This window comes from Citrus sinensis, chromosome 8 (genome assembly GCF_022201045.2).
Source record: "Citrus sinensis cultivar Valencia sweet orange chromosome 8, DVS_A1.0, whole genome shotgun sequence".
Taxonomy (NCBI): domain Eukaryota; kingdom Viridiplantae; phylum Streptophyta; class Magnoliopsida; order Sapindales; family Rutaceae; genus Citrus; species Citrus sinensis.
Genome location: NC_068563.1, coordinates 21433001 through 21452903, shown reverse-complemented (window position 1 = coordinate 21452903; position 19903 = coordinate 21433001). Strand labels below are relative to the sequence as shown.

The following is a 19903-nucleotide window of genomic DNA, read 5'->3' as shown; positions in this document are numbered from 1 at the left end:
GAAGAAATGAGAAAGGAAACAGATCAATTATACATATATTTTTTCTTGATATCTTTTATAAGCCTTATACTATAGCAATATAGCATAAAGTACTATAGCATATATAGCATAAAGTGGGCTTCTAATGTGGGATTATGCACTCAATTAAAATACGAGACAAACTTTCAAAACGTTGCAAACAGACTTTAAAATCCGTCCTGCACTCTACTAAACTTACAATATTGTAAAAATTCATCTCGCATTTATTATAGTGCCAAATCCCTCACCTGATAATTTCTATATAGCACATACATACATACATACATACATACATACATATATATAGATATATAGTGCTTATGATACCAAAGCTTAAAATCTAGTATTAAAGTTCGAGATAGATTTATTATATCGTAAATCAGTTTAGAACATTGTAAAAATTGATTTACGAAATCATAAATCCATCCTGGGATTTAATTTTGAATTGAAAATTTTTCCAATATATATAAATAATCTCCCGTACGTACCACGCAATTCTCTGTCTCCTATCCATCCTAACCTCCACATGAGAGCCAAGAAAAGAATCAAAGCTAGCACAGCCCCAAGTACAATTCCTACTATCCCTATTTTAGATAGTCCTCCTGGTCGGTTGACTTGGAAATCTGAAAATAAACAGCGATTGATAGCATGCAACAAAAGGCATATTGGGAGATGATAATTAACAAAATTAAAGAGCAACTTTGCACCGTACTTGGAGTTACAGAAATAGCTGATATGAGAGGTCCATGAAAATAAGGTGGGTTTAATAAAGATCCTTTGCCAGCCCAGAATAACTCGATTTCCAGTAGATGGTCGTGTACAGAAGCCGTGAAATTTTGAATCGTTACATTATTTGAATGCCTGGCCACTTCTTTTATGTTGAAATCCTTTCGCATTAGCTCGCTCTGCATGTATGGAAATTAAAATTAATTAAAGGAGGCTAGGGAGGGATAAATTGCTAATTAAAATTATTAAAAAAATTTGTGGCTAGCGTACCTACCTGTATATATATATCAAATACACGTTTTGCTGAACTGCTGTAATCATCATTTTTTGCAAAAACAATCTCAGAGAACAAAAGACTGACAGTGTAATTGCCGTTTCGCAGGCAAAAACCATAGTATTTGAGAGAATTGGGGCAAAGGCGAGCTTCGTCATATAAAGATGCATCAATCACTGCAGCTCCACACGTTACTTTCTGTATAAATGCACGTGAATCAGCCATTGAATCCGCATAGAAATGTCCGTTACAGCTATATCCCCAGTTGTATTCCGGTTCGTTAACATAAAAATTTGATGTCGATTTATCTGCCTCATACCAAAATCCTTCCCTGTGATGTTTATCGCCACCAGCATTTATATGCAAATTATCATTGTCTGCAATATATGTACACATTGATTAATTTAAACATGTATATGAAACCAAGGTCTAGCTCCGGTGGCAAAGGACAGCCTTCCTGGAGCTCATGTCTCAATCTGTGCATGAGTTAATAATAATAAAAAATATAAATAATTTAAACTCCTGCACTTTATTAAAATAAACTTAATAGTTTTTCCGACCATTAGACTATTAAACTACAGTTTTTCAGGAATTTAATAAATCCTTATATACATACACTGAGATTTCTTCTGGCCATCGGGGCAATACTTCCTCACAATCTCTTCCGGAAATGTCCTATATAAATAATTACAATAATAAGTTCAATTACTTTTGTAAGGGCGTTAATTCACGTAATAATTAATTGCTTGCTGATCGATCGATAAATCGCCTATAATATAATTATTAGATAAATGAATATGAACATACCGATTCTTAGGTTCACTGGTTACAGCACAGCAATATTGTTAGTAGTGTGCGTGCAGATATCACATGTTCATTGAAAGTCAAAATCAAAATCAGAAAACGAGATAGACAGAAACTGTTGGAATTGAAATTTGCAGCACGAAAATGAGTAAGAACGTAGGAGAATATTATATAATAGGGTGTAGTATAATTTTCTTACAGATTTATTGAAACGACCCGCCCCGCAACCTCCCCCAGGGCGAGTCTATCTAAACTCGTAAAATCGAATTAATAACAAATCTATAAAAATTTCGGCAGAGTCTCCCTTATAAATAAAACATATCCAACCCTGCAAATGACAAAATAACACTCCCGAAATAATTTAATAACCAAACATCCTCCATAACCAACTTCTCGAATATCACCAAAATCATCCGAATATTAAAATACAACGATTATCCTTAATAACATAAAATAATAACACAAATTTCGAATATAATAATAAAATCCACGACTTCTAGCACCATCACGTGACCACAATATCAAACTAACGTTCACTACTGGGTTGACTGATGTACCTGTAAATCTCCTATGGGGGGAAAAAATATAATAAAAGAGGGGTGAGTATAAAACTCAGTGAGCTCAGTGAGTGGATAGTAGGTGCTGATACTTTAATAAATTATTCAAAATCATTTAATCTTTCTCAAATCTTTTCTTAAATCAGTTTCAATTTCGTAAATCAATTATCAAATCAATTTCTCAAAATATCATAAACTCATTTAATTCAAATTGAATAACTGCAATAATAAATCTGCATAAAATCGATGGAATCACCATACTCATATTAAATACTGAATACTAAAAACTGTCATCAAACAAGTACCCAGGGGATAATCTGATCATATCCGGGCTACAACGGCCAGGCAATGACGCACTATCTGGGTAACGTCATGCCCCGGAGCCACAACGGATAGATGGGGACGATCTCATCTCATATCTCATATCTCTTATCTCATATATCTGTACTGTGCATGCATAAGCCCCCAAAAGGCAAAAGCGCCCGAACACACGGCCCAAAGCCTCTATGTGTGTCCCGACGGGCCCCAAAGGCCTCTATCTCATCTTATCTGTATCTCTTTTCTGTATCTCTTTTTATCTGTATCTCTGTATCTGGAGGGAAGGGTACTGTCTAATGATTTCAAAACTGATAGTAAACATATGATCCCATCTGAAATCTCATTTTCTTTCTATTCAACATATCTCAAGTCTGCTCAATTCTAATATCATGCTTTTACTCAAAAACGCTAATAAAATCATAAATCGAACTCATTCTCAATCATAATAAATATCAACACATAAATAAAAGTCAATTCGCTGGAAAATCATTAAATCAACGCATTAAACATTTATTTCTCAAACATACTGTACTATATAAGAAAATCAGCATATACTATGAAAATAGGTTTTGTATATTCCACTCACATTGATGATGTCTAGACTCAGTATCAACAACGTCCGCGGGTTGATTCTCGTTCGCGGATGCGGATCCTCCTAATCACGGAAACACCATAATCATTCTCCGTAAATTTGAAATACAACCAATTTAATATAATAAATCTCGAAACGAATATCTATTAACGATAAACTATTCCCACATGTATAAAATTACCAAAATGCCCCTATAGGCCAAAATTGCCAAAATACCCCAACATCAATATTTTACCAACTTATCCTCAAACTTCATGATTTTACCAAATTATCCTCATATTCGTTAATACCCATATTGTCCTCAATTCAGATTACATAAATTAATCACATTGTCCGAAATTACGAAATTACCCTCAGGGCATAAAATTACCGAAATGTCCACTGATTACATAAAATTACAAATTCACCCCAAAGTTTCATGAATTTACCGAATTGCCCCTGCCGGTCAACGGTGACCGGACTTCAGTCAACGATGACGGGGAGCTTAGGTCTGCTAGTTCCGGCCTCAGTGAATCCAACGGTGGTGGCAGTGAGTCGCCACGCGCGCTACCGGCGGCGGATCGAAGTTCCAAAGTTCCGCAAATTTTCGGAGATCATTCGGCGAGTTCCGGGCGTCCCCGGCGGTCGTGGCTGGTCGGGAAATGTTGCTGGGGATGTGAGGAACCAGTTCCAAGTGGTGGCGCGTCACAACTCCGGCGGGATCAACGGCAACGAAAACGGGTCGAAGCCGCGACTTTTCGAGCTCGATCACCGGCGTTCTGGCCAGTTTCCGGCGACGATAACAGCAGGGATACGATGGTCTGCTTCCAAGCTTCAGATCGGTACCAAGCACGGCCGGTAAAGTGGCTGGAGTTGGGAGAAATCGTCGGGTCAATCCGCGGGTTACTGGGTCGGGTTCTCGGGTCAACGGGTCTGACTTCTCTCTCTATCTTTCTCTCTCTTCTCGGGTTCTTTCTCTCTAAAATGGAAAACCCGTTTCCCTCTTTCCAATTATACAATTCTGCCCCTCTTTTTTTTTTTTTTTTTTTTTAAGCTTAATACAAATTAAGCGAATTTCAGACCCGTTACGAAAATAAAATCCGACCATCGGCGCGTATAATCAAGCTCAATTATTCTCGATAAAATGTCGTGACGAAATAAAAAAATTAATAGCGAAGAGGAAAATTAAATCACTCACTTAATTAAGAAAATCGGAGTGCATATGTTACATTTATCCGAGAACTGTTGTTGGGAAGATTCCTACAAGATAAAAATTTAAAATTATTATGAAATTCATTTATATATATAAAATTATGCATGTGGATAAGCAATCATGCAACTGCAAAGAAACAAATTAATAAAGAAAGGAACCAATTAATTAATTAACGCTATTTTCTTACTTGTGTGTCTCTGGTTCTGGAAATATGAATTCATTGTATGCAAGATGACAATTCAGACAAGTAGTGTTGGCATTAATTATTAATTTGTATTTGCATGCAAAATGGCATAGGAATTCCTAAACACAACGACAGGCTAGAGTTTGTGCATGACTTTGGACATTCATATATTTAACTAGATGCATGCAAAAGGCTGGCAGGCTAGAGTTTGTTCATGACTTGGGACGATAATATCTTTAACTAAATATATGCAGCTAGCATTTGAATAAGAAGCTTCAAAACATTTGCACAGTACAACAAACGGATTTTGTTGAATAAGTACAACAAACGGATTTTTAAAAGAGTAAAAGAAAGCCCCCAAGTGACAGTCTCTAAGGCTGAAGCTGTGCTGGAAGCTTTCCGAAGAACCCAGATTCCAGCAGCTACTCATATAGGCAAACAAAGTTCTCCGATGCTAAAGGCCTGGAATCCTCCCCAAAAAGGATTCTATAAGGTTAATGTTGATGCTGCCACCAATTCGAAGAAGCAAATTGCAGGGTTAGGGGCTGTGATTCGTGATGAAGATGGGAATGTGATTGCAGCTGCAGTCAAAGTTTCCAAGTTCTATGGTGATGTGTGTTTAGCAGAAGCAGAAGCAGTCGAATGGGGGCTGCAGGTTGCAAGGAATGCTATGATAGAGTCTTTGATTGTGGAATCAGATGCTCAAGAGATTGTTAAGTTAGTTAACAACAATCGGGGCTGCAGATCCGAGATTTTTTGGACCATTTCAGACGTACAGAACATGTTGAAGAGCTTTAGCTCAGTTTGTGTCCAATATGCTAATAGATCTTGTAATGCGATAGCCCACTCTTTAGCTAAGCTAGCTCTAGAGATGCTCGAAACTATTGTTTGGATGGGTTCATACCCTCCCTACTTGTTGTACTTATTTTCTTCTTTAAGTTGAAATGAAGGTATTTTCCATTCAAAAAAAAAAAAAACATTTGCACATTACACTATTCTAAATTGAAATTTTTTACATAAATTTTCATTTGCCTAACCCGCGTCTTTGATTTAAAATGTGTTTAATTTGATGGGGAAAGGAAATAATGTTTACACTAGAACAAGTTTGAAAACATTTTATCACATTTATGTATAGTTAGAAAGCATACCCCTTTTTTTTAACATTGTTGTAAATCCAGTCTGGCAATGTTCCATTGAGCATATTTCCTGTAAGATACCTGGAAAGTAAAAATAGTAACAGAAAAAACAAATTATTTGGATTCTTTTTTATTACACTATTACTGTCAGTCAAAAGGAAAAGATATAAAATCAATGGGATTCAATAAAGTTATCACTTACAGCTCAGATAAAAACAGTTTCTTCAAAGTATTTGGAATTCCACCAGTTAAGTTGTTGAAGCTCAGGTCACTACAGGCAAATTAATAATAATCAATCATTAGAGAAAAAAAATGATCATTTACAGCAAGGATTAGGATTTATTTTATTTAAAATTTTTCTCATTAAATATCAAGACACTGTTTTCTTAACGGGCGCTAAAAAGCGGTGCCGCTTTTTAACCAAACTGCTCCTTCTTTCTCTAGTTTTTTTAATCAGAAACTTTAAACTTTGGTATAAACTTGAGCAAAGAAGAAATACCGACAATAAATTCTGTAAAGAAGAATTATATCATGGAAATGGACTAGAATTGAAAGCATAATCATAGTACTTATAAATAAAACTTAAAAAAAAAAAAACAAAAAATTCAGTAAAAAAATATGGAAATTATTTGATGAAAGATCAACCAAAATAAAAAATATAAGTCCTTGTTTCCGGGATTGATAAGCAAGAGGAAACGATCACAAGTGGATTAACAACTCTCCCCAACCCATGAGCATAGTGAAGGTCGGCGATTGAATAAATTTTAGACAATATTTGAAAAAAAAAAGCAATATCAATTGAAGACAATCTTTTTTGTTGTCTGCAAAGTAATATAACTGCAATTTATTTTATATATAAAGCTTAGGAAATATTAGATTAGATGGCAAAAAAAAAAAAAATCAGTAATATTTTATTAATTTTCTTTTAGAAATGACTATTTTCCAAGACAGATGTGTATTTCCAAAAGTATTCTTGAAAATAACCCTTTTTTAATATATCTTAGAAATTGAGGTAATATATGCAAAAATCAAATATATACACTAGTTTAGTAATTTACTTTACGAGATTCTGACAAGGTTAATAGATGTTGCGGATACAAGTTTAAATGACCTCTGGCCTCATATTACTAAACTAATAAGAAAATAAACGAAAATAAACTTACAGGTAGCCTAACTGATTCCAATTGGCAATTTATGGTGGGATTGAACCAGTAATGCTACAATTTCTCAATGTCCTGCAGAATTATTATGATTAATTTAATTTCTAAAAAAGATTTAATTAATTAATTATAAGGAAGAGTATACAATTAATAAATTTAAAATGCAGATCAGGTATTAATTAATTAACAAAAACAGATAAATATATAATTAACGCATAAAATAATTATACGTGCATGGAATTGGAATACACCGCTTACGGGCTTGATATACTACTCAAATTAGCTGACTTCGGGAAAGAAAAGCCCATCGTTTGTAGGTCAGAGACATTAAGTTAATTGCGAAATTAAAAAAGAAAATTTCCAATCCGGGGGTCATGGACTTTACAATGTCTATGACAAAACATTGCAAACCATGAAAAAGATAGTTTTTAATATTGTATGTAGAGTTCCACATTGAAAGCTAACTCTCGTGGGCGTGTGTGTGTCTCTCTCCTCATTTAATGAGGATGCCCGCACTAAAAAAACATTAATAGGTCATTATCTAATGAGATTTTTTGTACTTTATTAAAATACGAGAACGTTAATATTATATGTTACACCATGTAGTATAATGTCATTGAAAATTTTCTATATATATGTGTGTGTGTCCGTCCGAAAATTTTCTCTCTTTGTGTGTGCAGACGCCCTCATTTTTTTATTTTTTATTACAGAAACACTTTTAAGCCGTGCAGTTTAATAATATTAAAAATTAATTCTGTTAAATCGTGCTACTTAAAATCATGTTTCCATAAAAAAAAAGAGAACGCCTACACTAGAGAAGAATTATATATACACACACATACATAGATAGAGCAGAGTTTGGATTATTATTAATTGTTCTTACAAAAATTGAAGGCTTGACATATTAAAAATTTCTGGCGGCAGCTCCCCTTCGAAGTTATTTCCCATCAGATTTCTGTGAGATTCAAGCAAAGAAAAGTAATATTATTAATAATAAGCTCGCGCGTGTGGGAGAATTCATTGTTTTTGTATGTTTTCTCGCATCATGCAAATAGGTTTACTTTTATATGATGCGATATGTATACTGCGACTATTCTAAATCAAATCTATTATGATACAACCTACATTTCTACCCAGCCCATATTCCTACCTTTACGTGGCATGGTGTGCCAACGGAGTATATATCAGAGTTTGGTTAACAGTTTTATGTAGCAAATTATTAAACACCAACAAAAGCAGATTGTTTACACTGAGAGTGCCCATTTTTCAGTTGACACATAAAAGGATAAAATGAATAGGCTTACAGAGAATAGAGATTGACCCATTTTGCAATGAATCTGGGGATCGGACCAGATAAATTATTCCCAGCTATGTCACTGCATTGACAAATAAAATTTCCACTACTGATATTTGCAGACTTCAAGCAATAAGCGAGAAAAATCTAGACCAAATTAATTACAATCCTTAAAAATGAAAAAACAATAACAATTAGAAAATGAACAAACAGGACACCTACAAAATCGTCAGATTCTTTAGATTCTCATAATCTTTTGGCAAATCCCCCCTTAAATTGTTGGATGTCAACCACCTGTTGTAAATTTTAATGTGGTATTGGTATGTATGTAGATGAATGATTGACATATAATAATTGCATACCAGCCAAATATGTGCGTGTGCGCGCGCGCGTTTGTACGTATAAATGACTTTTTAAGTACAAACATATATGTAGCACATAATTAGCTACAACCATATATATACACGACGAGATCAACAGCCTAATTAACCATTTTATAAATTCTATAAATAAATACTTACACACACACTTACAGTTCTTAAAGATTGCTTAATTTTCCGAGTTCTGGTGGGAGTGTACCACTGAGTCCATTCTCCGGCAGATATCTATTTATTAGAAAATATATATGAAATTAAGAATTGTATTGTATTTTCAAAGAAATAAGCTAAGTATTGATTTAAGCAGCTGGCTTTATAATTTTAAAAGTAGAGTGAGATTTCATACAAATACCGGAGCTGTGAGAGGTCTCCCAGTTCACGAGGAATTTCCCCCGACAGCTGGTTGCTTCATAGATACCTAAAAAGCCCAGAAGTACATAGTGAGATAAATGCAAATGCAATTTTTGGAGTAATTAATTAATTGAATATTTCAATGTTTTACTTCTGAATTTTTCGTTGGAAGAACTGTCGGATTTTGATGGAGCACATGTAAGTGCGATTTACTCATATTTTCAGATAAATTGGCTAATATGGGAGTTGTGGAATCTGAGTCAGATTGGTAGCCGGATTGTCCTGTTGCTATTTTGCCTTTCATTTTTTAAAGATGCTCAAGGTCTTCCTAAGCTATGGGTTCAGGGAGTTTATGGTTGTATTTGCATTGTTACATGCATTTTATTTCCTAGTAATTATTGCTTATGTTGCTCTTCTTTTTTTATATTGGTCATATGTGTTGTTTTCTTAATTTTTTAGGATAAGATTCATTGCGTACCCTCATTTAAGTGTCATCTTTTTTTTTTTTTTGCCCTTAGTAGTAAAATTTTTTTTTTGCCTAAAAATAAAAATAAATTGCATTGCAAGTGAAGATTCTTACAATAGTTGAAGAGACGACAAGCGCCCCAACGATGGTGGTATCTTCCCCGTGAGTAAGTTCTGGCCCAGATCGCTACGGCAGGAAATCATAGACGTATGATGGTACTTCATAGTAAGAAAATGAAGGGAACCAAAAATCTTCTATCTATTGAGATTTCATATATCTGTGTGTGAGTGTGTGTGTGTGTGTGTGTGAACAAGCATGCATAATGTACAAAATTAAATAGTAATGATAAAACATCCTAAAATTTGAATCTTAAAAAATATGAAATGTCGACTAAAATTCCTTGGGACATCATGACACTTCACCGATTTGGATCCTCTTCAAATTCAATGCCGCCTGTTATTGGCAGTTGGCCCCTAGGGCTTGGCCAACTGGTTAAGTGACACGTCAATAGAGCTTTAAAAATTCAGGATAGGCAAGGAGAGAATCTCAATCTGACACTTCACTTAGAGACAAAATATGAAGGAATAATTTTAACTCAATGATCGTAGTAACTAATGAAAAGACTTACAGTGTTTCTAGGTTCCTCAAATTCCCCAAGCTTGTTGGTATGCTCCCAGTTAATTGATTTTTTGATAAATCTCTACTCATCACACAAATCCAGTGTATCAGAAGAAAAGGAAAAAGAAAAAGAAAAAGGGAGCTATGATTGAATTACTTGCGGCAAGTGAGGACTTACAGAGTGATAAGCTGAAATAAATACCCAATCTGGTAAGGAATGGAACCATGAATTGTGTTGTCGGATAGATCACTGTTGAGTTTTGACATGTATATATATAAAACCATATCAAATATGTATGCATGTATTAATTAAGGCAAGAGTAATTTTATTTATTTATTTAAGTTATATCAAATAATTATATCCAAGCTTACGATGATATATATATAAGTATTTTAGTTGTTTAATTTATTAAATTTAGTTATAAAAGCTTATGCAAAATGATTGATCATTGAAGTAATTATTTAATTGTACATACAGTGTCTGCCGGTATGTCAGAGCAGCCACATGTTCTGGGATTTTTCCAGTTAAGGCTACACTCTCCATGATTCTGTATTCAAAATGATTAACATGCCGTTAATAATGGAAATTAACCTTACATGCTGGACATGCCGTTAATAATGGAAATTAGCCGTAATAGCTTTACCATCTCACGGCAAAATGAACTCAATTTAGGTGGTCGTGCCTTCCACTGCAAACTCGACATCATGTCGGTGAAACCGTCCACTGCCAATAATATTTCCGTCAACAAATGTTGTTAAAGTGATCATGAGCAAATGGATCTATGCTAGCTATATAGCTACAGGACAAAAACATTCGTTCAACTCTTAATTAATTTATAAAAGTTGCATGCATTATCGAATTTGCTATCTAATTATAATTTCGTTTGTTTTAACTTTTAGCAATTCTCAATACAGAGAATTTATGCGCACCTGATAATTAGTGATGATATATATATATTGATCTTATAATAAGGGAGTTCATAATATAAGAGATAAGTTAAAGGACAAAAATACACATATTTTCAATATCCTATAAGATAAAATACACTATAATAGTTTTTTTTTAATCTTTTAACTTATGTCTACTCAAGTAAGAGATTCTTTTTTTTGTGAAATTATATATATATATATATTGTAAACTGATCATGCGTATATATGACTATATATGTACATTAAAAATTCAGACATCTGATTCAACGAATTAATTAATTCCTATGTACTTATATGTATATAATAATGCAAACCGCATGCTAGAGAACCAAAAACCCTTTAAAATTATGAAATTTACTCGAGATATAAAGAATTATTAGCATATATTGCCTTCATGACCAGGTAGATCACCTACTTTAGTATTATTTTCAGCAGCACTCTGAAATTTGACCTCGGAGCCAAGTTGACAAAGAAGAAACAAAATTAGTAAGAAAACAGTCTTAGAAATTAGAACCACGCGATGCCCAGCAGAACGTTCATCCATTTTATTTTATTTATTTTTAACTTTTAATTCCTAGCTGGCTGTTCTAAACTTTCAGTTCGCTCACTCACTCACTGGCTAGCTCCTGTCTGGCTGCGCTAATTTGAACATTTCTATCGCCGATATTTTTATACAGGAGAAGAGATGCCAGTCTTGATTAAATAACACGCCACCCGTGCTTTGTATTTTGAGGGTGCAAGAGTAATTATCGAATTCAGAAAAGGAAAAAGGAAAAAAAAAGAAGAAAACAAGGTGAAAAACATTTTGATGGATTAAATAAAGTCGAATCTATTTGGGTAATTGAAAAGTATTTGTTAAAGGGATGATTAAAGTTTAAAGATATTTGTGATTGATTAAAGTGGAAAGCTATTGGAGATAAGAAGCACGTTTACTTGTCTTCCTCTCTTTCTCTTTCTTCTTCACAACATAGATGTTAATGGCGGTTCCCTAGATATATGTTTGCATTGCTTTTTACTTTCTTGCACTTCACATGCATGACTTTTGTTTTCGAATTTATTTTTCGCTGCCTTGTACTTAACCTTCTCTGTAGGGTTAAGATTCATTATGTCTCCTTAATTAGGTATTTTTATTATTATTTATAAAGCCTTCTCTTTCCACGGATATATACATGTCTCTGTATGTGTGTGTTTTCTAATTCAGGATACTGGATATATACTGATCTAGTCCAAGATCCTAAACTTTGTTAAAGTTAGAAAAAATTAGTAAGTCATATGATTTAACGGTATAGTACCATTATATGATTAAACTACATGCCTTAATAGATTTCTAATACTTTAGGAAAGCTCAGGATCCCCTATATATATATATACATTGATATGGTATAATTTAGAATAAGAGTTAAGAAGAAGAAGGAAGCAGAGAGATAAAAGAGAGGGAAAATATTTCTGTAATTCCGCTTTATTCAACTCAGAACTAACTACTTATAATAGTCTTACAGCTGGAAACTAAACAACAAGACCAGATCACCTGGTATTATAACAGAAAACTCAAAACAGAATGCTAAAGACTAGCTCCACTAGTTTATTAACAGAACTGATGACCAAGTCTTACAAAGCACACGTATCATTCCTCCCCCCTTAAAGGATCCTTGTCCGCAAGGATAAAATCTGGGTAAGACTTGGTAAAGCGCCACTCATTCTCCCAGGTTGCGTCCTCGTTGGGAGCTCCCCTCCATTTAACCAAAATTTCAGATTTTGGCCGATACTTGCCCTTTTGAATGACTCGGCGGTCAAGTATTGCTTCAGGCTGAGGAAGAATAATAGAGTCGTCTGAGACAGGAGGAAGTTGATTTGAAGCTGAGGTGTGAATAGGTCCCAAATGCTTCCGAAGCATGCTAACATGAAACACGTTATGAATTTATGAGCTTGGGGGTAGAGCCAACCGATATGCTACTGTCCCCACCTTCCCAATAATCTGATATGGCCCAAAAAATCGAGGAGCAAGCTTCATAGAAGCACGAAAGGCCACCGACGTCTGTCGATATGGTTGGAGCTTGAGATACACATAGTCACCAACCTCAAAGGATACCTCCTGTCGTTTTAAATCTGCCTGGCTTTTCATTCGTTGTCTTGCCAAAGAGAGGTTGTGGCGGAGCTCGCGTAAAATGGTGTCGCGATCCCGAAGGTACTCATCCACTGCTTGAACACGGGAAGTGCCAGGAACAAAAGTAAGTAAGTGAGGTGGAGGAATACCATAGACAGCTTCAAATGGGGTCATTTTGGTGGCGGAATGGATGGACGTATTATAGCTGAATTCAGCCCATGGAATCCATTCAACCCATTTTCGTGGCTGATCTCCGGCAAAACATCGCAAGTATTGCTCTAAAGTACGGTTCACTACCTCAGTTTGGCCGTCCGTCTGAGGATGGTAACTAGAACTCATTCTAAGTTTAGTTCCTTGTAATTGAAATAATGCTTGCCAAAATGAACTTACAAATACTTTATCTCGATCACTTACAATGGCTGTTGGAATGCCATGGAGGCGAACCACATTAGCTACAACCGCTTTAGCAATCGTGACTGCCGTGTATGGATGTTTGAGAGCCACAAAATGAGCATACTTGGATAAGCGATCAACAACTACCATGATGACAGTATAACCATTTGACGACGGTAGTCCCTCGATAAAATCCATCGATACTTCAGTCCATATCTGAAGAGGAATGGGTAGTGGTTGCAGCAAACCGGCCGGACGCATAGAATCAGATTTGTACCTTTGGCAGATGGTACAGTGCTGTATAAATTCCTTCACGGTTTTACGCAAGTTTGGCCGCCAGAAGCTGAGTTTAATTCGAGATAGTGTCTTATGGAACCCAAAATGCCCACCAACTGGAGACGAGTGACAATCAGCCATGACTTGTGGAATTAAAGTAGAAGTGGGATTCAAATAAATTCTGCCCCTTTTAAACCATACTCCATCTCGTTGTGTCAACTGTTGGGATGAATGAGAATGACTCAGTTTCTTATAAAAATAGTCCTATTGTACCTCTTCTTGCAATTTTTGCCACCAATCTGCATGTGGTCCCGAAATAGACATGAACTGAAATTCAACAACACGAGAGAGTGAGTTAGCAGCTTGATTTTCAGGTCCGCGTTTATACTCAATTTTGTAGTCATAACCAAGGATCTTCGGAAGCCATCGAGCCTGTGCAGGAGTGGTAATTCGCTGCTCAAGTAAATACTTGAGGCTTTTTTGATCGGTGCGGACAGTAAATGGTTTCCCGAGGAGATATAGGCGCCATTTCTGAATTGATTTGACAACAGCCAGCATTTCTTTCTCATAGGTAGATAGTAATAATGCCGTCCCCTTCAAAGCTTCACTGTAGTATGCTATTGGCTGGTTAGTCTGAGTGAGTACTGGTCCAATTCCAATCCCGCTAGCATCACATTCGATTACGAATTGTTGAGAAAAATCTGGAAGGCCTAGGACTGGAGGAGACGTTAGTGCTTCTTTTAAGTTGGTAAGCTAACTCGGCTGCCTCGTTCCACTTGAATCCTTCCTTTGATAACAACTGATATAAAGGGGCTGCTATACATCCGAAGTGGAGGATAAATTTGCGGTAATAACCTGCTAGACCGAGGAACCCCCGTACTTCTCTGACAGTGGTTGGCGTTGGCCATTCAAGAACAACTTGTATTTTGGAGGGACTTACTGCTACTCCTTGGTCTGAAATGACGTGACCCAAATAATCCACCTGAGAAACACCAAACCTGCATTTTGTTTCCTTAACAAATAGTTTGTTAGTTTGCAAAATAGAGAGGACAATCCGGAGATGTGCAAGGTGATCATTCCATGTCTTTGAGTACACGAGGATGTCATCAAAGAAGACCAAGATAAAATTCCTTAGATAAGGGCGGAAAAGATCATTCATGAGGCATTGGAAGGTGGATGGGGCGTTGGTCAAGCCAAACGGCATTACGAGAAATTCGCAGTGCCCTTCGTGTGTCCTAAAGGCTGTTTTTGGTATATCCGCATCGTGTACTCGGATTTGGTGATACCCAGCCCTTAAATCTAACTTGGAGAAGAATTTAGCTCCATGGAGCTCATCCAGAAGTTCATCAATTACAGGAATCGGGTATTTATCTTTGATCGTGATGCTGTTCAATGCACGGTAATCCACACAGAATCGCCAATCACCATCTGCTTTTTTTACTAAGAGGACTGGTGATGAAAATGGGCTTTTACTCGGTCTTACCAACCCAAATTGCAAAAGTTCTCTCACCATCTTCTCTATTTGTGTTTTTTGGTAATAAGGGTAACGGTAGGGTCTTACGTTGACAGGGTGTGTATTTGGTTGTAGTGGGATATAGTGATCGTGTGGTCTCTTTGGTGGTAGGCTAGTAGGTGGCGTAAAAACATTAGAGAATTTGGTTAAGATCTGAATTATGTCACCTGGGTAAAGATTCGGCTGGAAATTATTGGGAGAGAGAGATATTTGGAATAGGAATCCACTACCTTGAATAGAGTTGAATTCTTTATCAGATAATGCCGCTAAAGGGGTGTGTTTAAGACCTTGGAATGTGTAGGTCTCTTCTCCAACTTTATAGGTCATCGTCAACTGCTTGTAATCCATCTCTATTGGTCCAATAGTCTCTAGCCATTGTACGCCCAAAATCAAGTGACAGGCTGCCACAGGAAGCACAAAAAAATCAGCAGTAATTGATTTACCTTGAATGGAGATCGTGAGTGCTTGACACAAGCCTTTGCATTCGATTTGTTCTTGGTTGGCGACCGTCACTTGGAACCTTTTATTCTGAAGAACAGGTAGCCCATATTTAGTGACTACAGCTTGATCAATGAAATTGTGCGTGCTGCCGCCATCTATGAGCACCGTTACCGGTTTGTTCTTCAGTTTACCCATCACACGGAACGTTTACGGATGACTGGCTCCTGAAATGGCGTAGGCAGAAACTTCAGGCATGACTTCATGGTCCTCAGATTCGGGTTCGGCAGGTTCCTTAGCAAGGTTTATTTGATTCGAATCCTCTATCATGAATAATTGCGGCCTTTGGCAGCGGTGACCGGGAACAAATTTTTCGTCACAATAATAACAAAGAGCATTTGCCCGTTGTTCTCGTGCCTCTTGATTTGTGATGCGTCGAAATGGAATTGTTGAGTTGCTGGCATTGTGGTTTACTTTGGAAGTTGGCGGGGGGCCTAATACGCCACTGGAATGGTGTGGTATGATTCTTTGTGCTCCTGTAATTGCGGATGGACGAAAGGAAGTGCTCATTTTCTTTTGCAGGTTATTTCGTTCCTCAACCAGCCGAGCAACACCAATAGCATCAGTTAACGTTCGCGGCTGTTTGATCTTGACATCCAAGCGAATGTCATCTTTGAGACCTGCAATAAAACAACCCACCAAAAAATTTTCAGGTAATCCGTCAATACAGTGGGATAATTTTTCGAAAGCCTCCTGGTAAGCCTCTAAAGTTGAGGTATGTTTTAATCGTGTGAGAGCTTCAGAGGGATCTTCATAGTCTGTTAGGCCAAACCTTTGAAGCATGGCTTTTGTGAATTCTTGCCAAGATAATGGTCCCTTAAATTTTGTTAACCACCGATGCCACTGTAAGGCAATACCTTCAAGATGGAAAGAGGCAAGTTGAACTTGTAGGCCTGGTGCAATGTTTTTAAATTCAAAGTATTGTTCTGCCTTGTAAATCCAACCGCTGGGGTCTTCTCCGTTAAATCGTGGGAAGTGAAGTTTGAGGTGGTGATGTTGGTCATTTGGTGTGTGGGGTGTGTGAGTGTTTGTGGTATGTGAGGTTTCTCCGAGGTGAAAAGGGTTGATTTCAGGCTGGATGGTTGGTTGAGGTCGGGAGACTCGCAAAGCTTGTAACTCAGTTAACACCTTATGCAAGGAATCATTGATCTGATCAAAATTGGATTCATGTCGAGCTAAGGCTTCGTTGACATCATTGCGGAATTCGGCATTAGATTTACCGCGAGTGTCCATTGACCAATCTGCTCTGATACCAAAATGATATGGTATAATTTAGAATAAGAGTTAAGAAGAAGAAGGAAGCAGAGAGATAAAAGAGAGGGAAAATGTTTCTGTAATTCCGCTTTATTCAACTCAGAACTGACTACTTATAATAGTCTTACAGTTGGAAACTAAACAACAAGACCAAATCACCTGGTATTATAACAGAAAACTCAAAACAGAATGCTAAAGACTAGCTCCACTAGTTTATTAATGCTAAAGACTAGCTCCACTAGTTTATTAACAGAACTGATGACCAAGTCTTACAAAGCACACGTATCATACATATCCTTCAAAAATAAAATAAAAAAAGAAAAGGAGTTTAAAATTATAATAATTAATTGTAGGCCGGTCAAAGCAAAGTGTGGATGTGTTGGCATCTATTTCCATTTGATCGAGGATATGTGGCCGGGTAATATGTTAACCAGACCCTCCATGATATTTTGTTTCAAGTTTTGAACGAAATGTAAAGAATTTGTGGCTTTGTTTAAATGTGGCCAGATTTTTGTCGAATTTTGCTGTTTAAGCCTTCAAATGATCTTTATTTCTTTATTTCAGAAATTTTTAGAATGTTCTCATTGATTTATATGTTCTGGTTGTTGGATTATGGGTCCTTTGCTTCATTTATTTTATCTTTAATTTATGCATGGTAGATTATCATGTAATAGTAACCCGATAGTAAGTTCAAGTTATTATTGGAGTCTTATGGTAAATAAGGTTTAAAAAAACTAATTTCTTATGTCATTAATAAAATTTGAGATTTTTGTAATAAAAATTATAGTTTCAATTTTATAAAATTTTAGTTCAATTGCGGAATCTTTTTATAAAACGATATACGCATACCTGATTAACTGAACCGACATACATGTATTCTAATTTTTTTTTTCTTTATACGCATACCTGATCAACTAAAGCGATTTTAAAGGGATTGGGAAGCATCCTTCTGAAGGAAGACACGGATCCCAGGTGGTGTGTTAAGTTTTAACCACGCATTGGTCTTAAATGTTTTCCACTTGTTTTTCGCAATCAGCGATTTCTTGAAATTTCCATGCAGCTTATCCCAAAAAAAAAAAAAAATTCATGAAGATTAGATTCGTGGCTCTAAAGCTCTTCAAACTTCAGGAATGGCACTAATATAATCCAGCAAGTATCAGTGGTGACAGATTGTTTCTATTTAGATTCTTAAATAATTCCCAGATTACACGATTCGTTATTCACTCCATTAAAGGAAAAGAAAGATGCTACGATAAAGTAATTCTCCAATTTTCTGGTCCTTTAATTCGCAGACTTTTTGTGTTCTTGGATCTGTTCTAGCTGTCATGCAACTTTTAGGGCGGGTGATTGAAATTGAATCAGTTTCAATATTCAGTTTTTTGGGGAAAAAAAAAAGGAATTTCATTGTATGAATGTTGGTATTTCTATACAACATCCATTTAATATTTGTACGTCGCCATCCTCATTGTACACATCATTGAGTCTTCATTAATATTTTAATACCTACGTAATTTAGTTAATCTCAAGTATTACAACAGTGCCTTGGAACGACGGCAAATACAGGCAAATTAGGATTTTACATATTACATGTATGTGAGGTCCACATTAGTCTATACAGAGATATTTTAGCATGAGCGAAACGCATAAGGCAAACTTATATGATGAAGTTGGCGTGAACCATAGAGAAGATGGAAGACATGGCGTTACTTCACATGCGGACAACAAGGTCAAAGTAGTTTAAGATAAATCAATCTCTACATAGATGTTATCTATCAAGATCAAGCAAGCAATATTCCTTGAGATGGAAAATACAATTGGCGTGATCATTGAAGATTGAGATTAAATTGTTTTGATTTAAAGCAGATGATAAACAGATATTGAAGAGATAATATTGTTATATTATCGTGAAGAGTTCCTTATACATCTAAAGGCTTTGGGAGTTATCAAAGGAAAAAAATTTAGACTCTTCATTACGCGTGATTTGTTTGTCACTGTATAAAGGTGAGTCATTCATATATTTTACTAAAAGGATTCTACTTCAGAGGCTACAACCTTGTGATCATTCTTTGATTTGGGAGACATTGTCTCTAGTCTTTTCACGAGAAGGGTCACATGTTCGCGGTAGAGGGAATTTACAGAGAGGTGACACACCATTGACTAAGAAGTCTTGCTCTGGGGAGGAAGCAAAAGTCATGTGGTGCACACAAAGTGGTCACTTGGTTAGGTTATGACAAGGTGGCCACAATCACTAGAGGGTGTCTCAGACCGTGTAAGATTCCAATAGTTTGTAATCTCTTGAACCTAGTGAATTATTTGATATCTAAATGTGGCATCATGGATGCAGGGATTTGAATCCTAAACCATGTAAAAATTCTCTTGTTTGTTTTATTTTTACACATTAATTTGTTTAATCCGCCTTTAATTGAACTTGGTAAACCTACTAAAATTGGATCCGTCATATCATTTTTACTTCATTAATAATGTGTGATTTAATGCTAATACATAGAGTAATAATACTGGTCAATTTTTTTTTATAAACTGAATTAATTAATCAAAAAAATAAAAGAAAGGAATTACAATTGTCTAGAGGGGACATAATGAGTTTTATCCCTTAAAATTTGTGAGAAGTTAAAGTAGAAAAAAGAAAAAAAGTATGAAGTTAAACCAAAAGAGGTAACCATATAAAATGATATTTTAGAAATTCATTGGCATCATGAGAAAGTAACCCAAAATCTCTAAAGGCGGAGTCTGCCACCAAGTGAGAGAATCACAAATAAGACCCAAGTTAGTTAAATGATCAGCCACATAGTTAGTTTCTCAGAAGATATGAGAGAATCTAAACACCATAGAATTGATGAGATTACAACA

The 19903-nt window shown here is 35.9% G+C and overlaps 1 protein-coding gene, 2 long non-coding RNA genes and 1 pseudogene across 7 annotated transcripts in view; 1 reads left to right on the top strand and 3 right to left on the bottom strand.

The window, feature by feature from the left end:
- The window catches only part of LOC102622250 (probable LRR receptor-like serine/threonine-protein kinase At1g53430), an 85022-nt gene that overhangs the window by 2474 nt on the left and 62645 nt on the right, over window positions 1-19903 (bottom strand). The window lies entirely within an intron of this gene.
- LOC102618650 (uncharacterized) overlaps window positions 1-19903 on the top strand; it is a 44716-nt pseudogene that overhangs the window by 8285 nt on the left and 16528 nt on the right.
- On the bottom strand, window positions 5815-7283 carry LOC127899167 (uncharacterized). Its single transcript, XR_008051105.1, has 3 exons — window positions 6965-7283; window positions 6004-6072; window positions 5815-5882 (listed from the first exon to the last, which is right to left on the bottom strand). It is a non-coding gene; the product is annotated as an uncharacterized LOC127899167 (long non-coding RNA).
- On the bottom strand, window positions 9988-10618 carry LOC127899165 (uncharacterized). Its single transcript, XR_008051102.1, has 3 exons — window positions 10544-10618; window positions 10246-10317; window positions 9988-10149 (listed from the first exon to the last, which is right to left on the bottom strand). It is a non-coding gene; the product is annotated as an uncharacterized LOC127899165 (long non-coding RNA).